The sequence below is a fragment of the Pectinophora gossypiella genome, chromosome 23, assembly GCF_024362695.1.
Source record: "Pectinophora gossypiella chromosome 23, ilPecGoss1.1, whole genome shotgun sequence".
Lineage (NCBI taxonomy): Eukaryota > Metazoa > Arthropoda > Insecta > Lepidoptera > Gelechiidae > Pectinophora > Pectinophora gossypiella.
In genome coordinates, this window is record NC_065426.1 from 2688108 (window position 1) to 2697229 (window position 9122).

Genomic DNA, 9122 nt, shown 5'->3' on the forward strand with positions numbered 1-9122 from the left:
TCCATACCCCCTCCGGTTGATTGAGGGGAGGCCTGGGCCCAGCAGTGGGAAAGTAATGAAAAAGTGAATGTAAAAAAGTTGCTACGACCAGTCGTAGCAACGTAGCATCTGCTACGTGAACATTAGTAGTTGCCAAAATGTTATTCTTGCTCACAACCCACACGATAAAAAAGATAAGGGCAGAAGAAAGAAAGAGAAGTAAAGCACGTGGATTTCCGTGGCCTGTACCCCCCCCCCCCCCCCCCCCTAATGAGATAAAATGTACTATTACCATATCCAAAATGAGGGATGTTCTCCAGGGATTCGTGTTTTCACGGTGTCTCAGCATTAATTTATTCCACCTGCGATCCGCACAGTTTGGGTTTTGACTTTGAACAGATTCTATATTTTACGTGGTTAGGGGATGGATTTGGGAGTTCAAGACTTCCATCTTTTATTATTATTAATTATCCGTCCGAGTTCAATTTTCGATAGGAAAAATTTCTAAATTTACTTCGAGAGACTCTCCTTTATTTGGTAATGATGTTGCAGGCTTGAATCACCAGATTTTCCATATTGTCCGTAAGATGATACCGTGCTTCAAAGAGCATGATAAGCCGTTACTTGGTCCCTATTAGCTGTTAAACACCTCATCCCTCCCAAACCCCCTTCAGTTGATTGAAGGGCGGTCTGTAACCAGCTTTTGGACCTATATAGGCAGTTTATATTATAAGCTATGAGAGGTATAAGCATATATACAACCCGATACCAGAGATGCCAATGTCATATGCGGAAAATTGTAAATAAGTAAAAAAAGCAGGGTCGGTGAGTTTGGTCGTCATTAATTAGCCTCACAACCCACACATATGAGTGTATGTGTGTGTGTGTGTGTGTGTGTGTGTGTGTGCGTGTTATCCATACTCCATTCGGTTGATTGAGGCAAGGCCTGTGTGAGTAATATTTTTGTATATGTAATATATCTGATTGAACTCGAAGGGGATAATACATACTAAAAAAATATACGCAGTGAAGCGAAATGAAAAAAATGATTCAATATTGTGAGTGGTGCATTAATTTGTTACATGAAAATGGAACTTTAAAATATTCAATTAAATGTTTGGGGCTCAAAATTGTATACCTTAATCCGTCTCTGCACTCTTGTATACTAAAATAAAGTACTCACTTGAAATTGCGAGTAGCAACACTGAAGCAGATTTTTTATGAAAGGTGCTTTTCCGTGTTGGTAACATTTTATAAATAAACCCCGTTCATAGTGACTGTTAGGGAGAACAGAGTTGCAAGTTTTTGTGAAGATAGCTTCAAGTCATAATATCACGACTATATTCCAACTGGGGTAGTCACAAGTACATCCATAACAAGATGAACTGAGTACCCACACCTCACCGAGCTTTGTGTTATACAAACGTGATAGGTGGTGAGCCGTATCGCCGTCTATAATGGTCGAGTCAACTGTGTTAGTAAAAATTGCACTTAAGATAAATTAATAACTCATCGGTACAAGTCCAGTACCGGGCTTCGAACCGGCACTCCACGTTTGAGAAACCAGCTGGTGTACTAGAGCATCACAGTAGCTAGCTTCACACCCCGGACACTTTATACAAAACACATCGTCTTACACAAACACTTGTCCGGTTGTGGAACTCTCTACCTGAGTCTGTCAGGTGGGCTCCTTCTCTGGACTCTTTCAGGGCAAGAGTTAAGGCGCTTTTCCTGCAGGCATAACTTGGAAGTGGTTTTCTTATTCTCCTTATATGTATTATATTGTATAGGCTATTTGTATGTATGCGTGTATATATGTGTGTATGTTTATATATATATATATATATATTTTATATTATTTCTTTAGATAAGTATATATTATTTATTATTCTCTTTTTTTGTTATGTTGGTATCATTATTATGTTTATTGCACCAGCCCGTGCTCCAATGAATAATCTTCTTTCACCCTAAGGTTGCCTGTCAGAAATTGCTGTTTAGCAATAAGGCCGCCTATTGTGCTTATGTTTTATTCGTATGTTTATGTCCTTTATATATGTTGTTGTGCAATAAAGTATTATTGATTGATTGATTGAAACACCACACATTGACGTTATCGTACACGCGCATCTGTGTGTGTGACGTCTGACGCCATACGATTGAAGACTAAAGTAAGACGTAAGAAGGGGGAGGAGGGAGAGTCTGCGGTAAACCTAGCTCAGCCGCTGGTGGGGAGTGGAGAGTTGCCATTCTATACGTAGTATTATTCCTTATTCTATGCTGACGCGTCAAGGTCTCACTCGCGATCGTGGTTACCATGGTTACCAATTTGCTATTAGACTACACGTCATGGCTCATGCAACGACTACGTACTTTCATCACAGTAGTAACAGGGACGAACGGCCTATCGACCTATCTTCTGAAGTACGGATCATCTTAATTTCGAAAAATTAGGTGATCGATCAGCCTGCAATATCTTAACACAAAATAACTCTATTTCAGCCATATCCATAATGGCTGGAACCATTATGTTTCTGATGAAAATAATGTAATTTATAATACAATAGGATTAATTTTGCCGATATGAGAGGCAACACGTCGTACTAATGACAAGGGAATAATCCAAATTCCAAATATAGGAGGACATTAGTACACAGCTATAAATGTTGCTAGAAGTGTCAATAAACAAATAAATATTAACTCAAATTATTTTATCGTATACTAATATCATTATTTCGAAAATTAAATATTATAACGCCGCGTTACACTAAAAACCGCATTTGGATGTGATTTTTGCTAACAAAACCACGCTATAGACATGATAGTTTCAATTCAGGTTAAAAAATAGTCTTAATGTTTACCAGAAATAAAATTAAATGTAAGAAATAGGAGGTTTGTGTGTTGAAAACCACATCAGAATGTGTTTCAATAAGGTCAGACATTTTCTGGTTCTTATCATAAGGTGACGTTACATACAAGTAAATCTGTATATATGGCAACGCGATGATTGTCAACGATCATCGCCTATTGTATAGAGGAGGCATAATGCCTAATTATAATCACCATCATAATAACAGAGAAGGTTGATTTTTGTTGTGATAATTTGAAAAATTCGAATGCCATCCAGTGACAGTACGCGCCGAATGACGCCATTAACTCACTATTTGTTCTGTTACAGTGACTGTAATTCCATAACAGATTAAATAAGTACCTACCCACACCTTACTGAGCTCTCTGTTAGACCAACGTAATAGGAGCCGTATCACCTTCTATAAACCAACCCAACTAAGCGAGCCTACTGCGTCTATATTCTGTGGGCGATTTTATAAAAAATTGACATTGTATTTTATTGTAAAATTACTTGAATGTAATTTTATTTTATACATAATTAATTTATAATTATTATTAGCCATGACATTGTAAATTTATTATCTTTTGACATTTTGATTTAATTTATTATCTTCTTTGTTGACATTCTTTTATTATCATTTTTGACGATCATATTTATGTTGTTTCCGTTTTATATTGTGTCTAAAATGTATTGTATAACTAAATGTGAAATAAATGAATCTAAATCTAAAATTGAATACTGCATTTTACGTACCTATAGACGATAATAACTTATTGGTGCAAGTCCGGTGCCGGAGGTCGAACCGGCAATGCCGTAGTTCAGATTTTAATTCCATAATTATAAAGTTGTCAATTTTGACAGCGCGCGCGCTAACTTTTGTGACCCTATATTGGGCCGGTTTTACCTTCGCGGGTTGAAAGGTCAGACAGGCAGTCGCTTCTGTAAAATTCCCGACGACCCGATTACTCTAGCCATAGAGGCAGCCAATCAGCTCGCGACACCAAACACTTCAGGACCCCGATACCGACCCCGCCGGCGTGGTCGACGATTTCCCTCATTCAGCGCTTATCGCTATCGACCCACTAGGGTCGATTAATTCTTTCAAATATTTTTCCTCTCAGACGACGCCCTGAGCCGAGGTTCGCGCCCAACTGGGCACCCTCAGGCCTGTTGTCTTAAACGTTGTACCGGGTGAGAGCCTTCAGCGCTCCCCATTTGTCCGGCCAAGTAGTTAATGCCATCTGCGGCAAATCTACAATAAGTCACGTCAAAAAAAAAAAAAAAAGCTTCTGTAAAAAACCGTACGCGTGAAATCATCCGGTTAAGTAAGCAGACCCTGTGAAAAACGGGATAATGCTAGGGGATGAAATTTTGACAGCATTTTGCTTCCATTTACCAAAAAAAAAAAGAATGACTGCCTCTTCCAGTATGGAATATCTAAAGCGTTGTATCAAGCTGTAGCGCAGGTGTTCTGAATGGCCCGTATCAAATAGCTACCACTGATGCTCGCGTCGCGATGCAAATTAAGGTTTTTATATTAAACTCCTTTCCAATATGTTGTCTAATATAGGCCGGGGTTGGGTTGATTAAAATTACTCCCAGTAGGAAACTTGACAGAATACGACGCAATAGATCGGCAAAGATCCCTCTAAGATAGAAAAAAGCACTTACGTAAAGATCCTGAATTGTCCACTGAATCCACTGAATTTCTTGTTTATTTTCTAACGTTGGGATATTTTGAGAAACTACTGCCACTTTTTTATTATATTTTAGATGATATTTTACAAATGTTTTAACTTTACAACAATTTTATAGTTTATTGCCAAGATACCCACACGATGGCGGTGTGACGATTAAACTTTTTTAAAGGCTTGGGATAGAGGAAGTTTTGGCCGATAATCTTAGTCGGTATCCTAACATCAAGTAAATATCTATACGTATATGTGGGAATGGAACGTAAGTTGAATGGAACGCGGAAGAAAGAGAGGTGTGTGCGAAAGAGACGGGGAGTGTGATGGCAGTTGAAGATTAGTGTGTGTGTGGGTCGGATTTTAAATTTGGAAGAAATAGAAGAAGACGTTTATTTGCGAAACCAAAGTTTGATTTCCGCCATCCCTCAATTTGGGGGCTCGTCCGGGATATTAAGCCGTTTCCTTTGGAGTAGGCAGAGACCACGGAATTTCACGTGCTATGATCCTGACACACCATCTTCGTTTTCTCCACTCTCATAAAAAACTTCATTGTCTTTCTTTAAAAAAAATCTGGATTAGATTGCGGTAAGTACGCCTTGCCGTGTTTATCAAAACTTACAAGTCTACACGTTCACAAGCTACAAGTTTACAAGTACATGTCAATTACGTTTATCAAAAAAAGTACAGGGATGTAAATGTAAAATATACTTGTGACAGAAATATTGACACTTGTAACGTAATTTACATGTGTAGTTTTAATGAACACATTCTTGTAATAATGAATTTTGTTTCAAGAAAAAATCTTGTAATACAGGCCTTGTAAGTTTTGATAAACAGGGCATGGGTGTTCCTGTTGAAACTCTACCACTTCACCCTAAGTAAGTTCATACTAAAGTGTAAGTACCTTCCTATGAACAAAAACAAACTACAATGATTATCCCAATTTCAACGTAATAGCAACTCTCCCAAACCAAATACAAGCTTCAATTTACGGCATTATTCTTACTTTATATGAGGGTAATTTTACATTTAATTAGGGTACAGGGCACGAAGTGATTAACCAGTGAAATGGATGTAAGGATGGGAACATATTGTGCCACACGAGGACAGTTTGGAATGAGTCTTTGTTGGATGGTTAGTTAGTATTTATAATACGTATATACTTTGAATTTATTCTCTTCTTAGAAACTGCATAGAATGGAGAATTCATACTATGTATAGAACGTGTACCATACGGAGAGTTACATACATGTGTACCATACACAGTGAGTTACATACATGTGTATGTGTATCGTGCATGTAACTCTCCGCCCCACACTAATTCGTATCAAGCACTCGAGCACCTAGTTAGATTTACCTCACCCTTCTGAGTTACACGTATGGGGACATCAAGAAACGAACCCAAGACTTCCAGATCGTGATCCCGACGCTTTTCTTAGCATTTACCATGACTCTGTGATAAGAAAAAAAAAATCTTGTGCCGGTGAATTTAAAAAATACGATCATCACTTGGTAAATCTTAGGGTTTACCGGTTAATCTAAAAATTACCGAATAATCTAAAAACTTACCGGTTAATCTAAAAAATACCGGTGAATCTAAACATATACCGGTTAATCTAACCATTAACCGGTAATTGTAATAATTACATATAAATGTGCTTCAGTGTTGCTATTCGAAATTTCAAATGAGTACTTTATTTTTAGTTTGAGTATACAAGAGTGTAGGGACGGATTACGGTATACAATTTTGATCTCCAATTATTTTATTTAATCATTTAAAGCTGTTTAACGTAACAAATTAATGCACTATTCATAATAATGAATGGTATTTTCATTTCGATTCACTGCTTATTACTTTTCATTATCCCTTTGAGTTCAATGAGATATAACACATAATGCATAAATAGCCTATAACGAGGGACGTGGAAAATTTTAGACAGCAAGTTTTCGACCTTCCACAAGATGCGTTTTTCAAATGTTTTGAAAGCTGGTTTAGCCGAATGCACAAGTGTATAGGGGTCGGAGGTGAATATTTTGAAAAAATATAAATATTTCTTTACCATATCTTGGCTAATTTTTATTTTAATAACAACTTTCGGAACAGCCCTCGTACGTCCCTCTGTTGGGTACTTAGTTTAACTTGCGATGGATGTGCCTCTAACTACCCCAATTGGGATATGGACGTGAGCTTATCTTGAGATAATAGATGTTTATGTACACTCTAATTATATTAATTTGGTATTATACCTATATTATTATTATAATCTATGTACACAATTAACGCATATTTATGGAACACGATGTTCGTGCGTCACCCAACAGTGTCCACATAACACCGCCGTCGTGGTTCACGCCGCGACTTGTGCTGAGTGAGGCCTATTTATCTCAGGACGTCCACCTTATGATCATTTACGAACATCCGTTTTGGTTTTTGTTATTGTCTTCTTTATGTGTGTGGCGTCCTTTTTAATATAATATTTTTATATATGCAATTACCGAGTAAGTAAGTAAGTAAAAAGATTATTTCCTCTACAAAAAAGAATCCATAACAAAAGACATTTGGTTTGTACAATACAATTTTTGAGAAGAGCCTGGTGCCTAAACTAGGTAAAACCTGTCATAATTATAGGACATCGGAGACCTCCAGATATTAAACAGTTAAATTTATAATTATGAAAAATTAGTAAATAATACAGTAAAAGAGTAAAATTGAAGAAGTAAAATAATACATTTCATCGTGTATGTGTGTATGTATGTGTGTGTTTGTGTGTGTGTGTGTGTGTGTGTGTGTGTGTGTTTGTGTGTATGCATGTGTGTGTGTGAGAGACTTTGTGATAGTGGACGTGGGAGTATTAACCCAATTATGTATTTTAAAATGCATAACATCGTAAACCGTGTGAGTTTCACAACTTGTGTCCCGCTAGTGGGTTAGCGAGACCATTGCAATTTGTCGTAGAGTTAACGAAGTAAGAATCACAAATGAGGCGGGACGAACTGTGAATTTGGGACAATCCCTGCTATATTACAACGAGGGTTTCAGGATATTAAAAAGTTTTAACACAACAAAGCATCACGCCTGTATCCCAATTGGGGTGTTCAGAGGTACATCCAAAGCAAAAACGTAAACGTGTGACGTTAATTGGTTACTTAGTTTTTGCTCCTTACATTTGTATCAAAATTTGTCAATCGCGATATGTTTCCTTTCTCCTTTTTTTATATTTATAAATAACATAATATAAGGTCAAGACTATATCCTAATGAGAGTAGGTATTCAGTGATACGTCATCGCAAGATGAACTAAGTACCCACACCTTACCGAGCTTTCTGTTAGACCAACGTGACAGAAAGCAAGAAAACTGCGCTAAACATAAATATATATTATGTATAATTGCTGTTGCAGTTTCTTGTCATTTCTTCTCCTCAGCTACAACACCTTGCGAAATGACGTAGATTCAAAAATGGTAAATTGAACTTCAACAAGTTAATCCATGATAATGACGTTGAATAAATGATTCTAATTTATGATTTCTGAATACAAACTTATTAAAGCTCATCATCATCACCAGCCCATTAACGTCCCCACTGCTGGGGCACGGGCCTTCTCTATGGACGGATAGGGAGATCGGGCCTTAAACCACCACGCGGGCCCAGTGCGGATTGGTGGTTATTAACGACTGCTAATGCAGCCGGGACCAACGGCTTAACGTGCCTTCCGAAGCACGGAGGAGCTCGAGATGAAAACTTTTTTTTTTGTGGTCAACCATCCTATGACCAGCCTTTGCGAAAGTTGCTTAACTTCAACAATCGCAGACCGAGCGCGTTTACCGCTGCGCCACCGAGCTCCTCCTATTAAAGCTACTTATTACTTATGTCCAAGTTGTATGTAATAGAGAGCGAGCCTATTGCCACAACTTCTAGAAACCCCGTGATAAAAACCATGAGCATGCAACCGGCGAGCATACATGAACACCTTGATAAAAGTGGAAAAAGCGATAGTTGTGTGTCAGAATGGTAAGTGGAATTCCGTCATCTCTACCTACTCCAACGGGAAATAAGCGTGATGTAAAGTAAGTATAATTATATATTATACTGAGGGGGATGATTCAGACCATGATTCTGAGTGAATAACAAATGTAATTTTCCGTCGCAAAATTCATTTTCAATTCTTTACTTTTGTAATAAAAAAAAACACTTAATTTTAATTCAAAATAATGAGCTGAATTATCTCCCTCGGTAATGAATACTGAGGTGGATGATTCAGACCATGATTTTGAGTTGATATTAAATGGAATTTCATGTCGGAAAATTTATGAAATAAATTTTCACTTTCAAGACATCATATTTTGAACATGAACTTCTGGGTCACTCTGTATATAATAATATATATAATATGATCTTTTCCACTCGTCATACTTACCCCTCCAAGTAAGTAGAAGCAAGAGATACTTCGCAAACGCTACATCAGTGTATCTGAGAGAATATTTCTGTAGTAATTACGGCGTCGGCAAACAGACCAACTAATCTAAGTTGGATACCCTCTCGCACTTCATTCTTTGGTGTGAGACTCTTTCACACTGTTGACACCGAAAAAATAAATAACATAA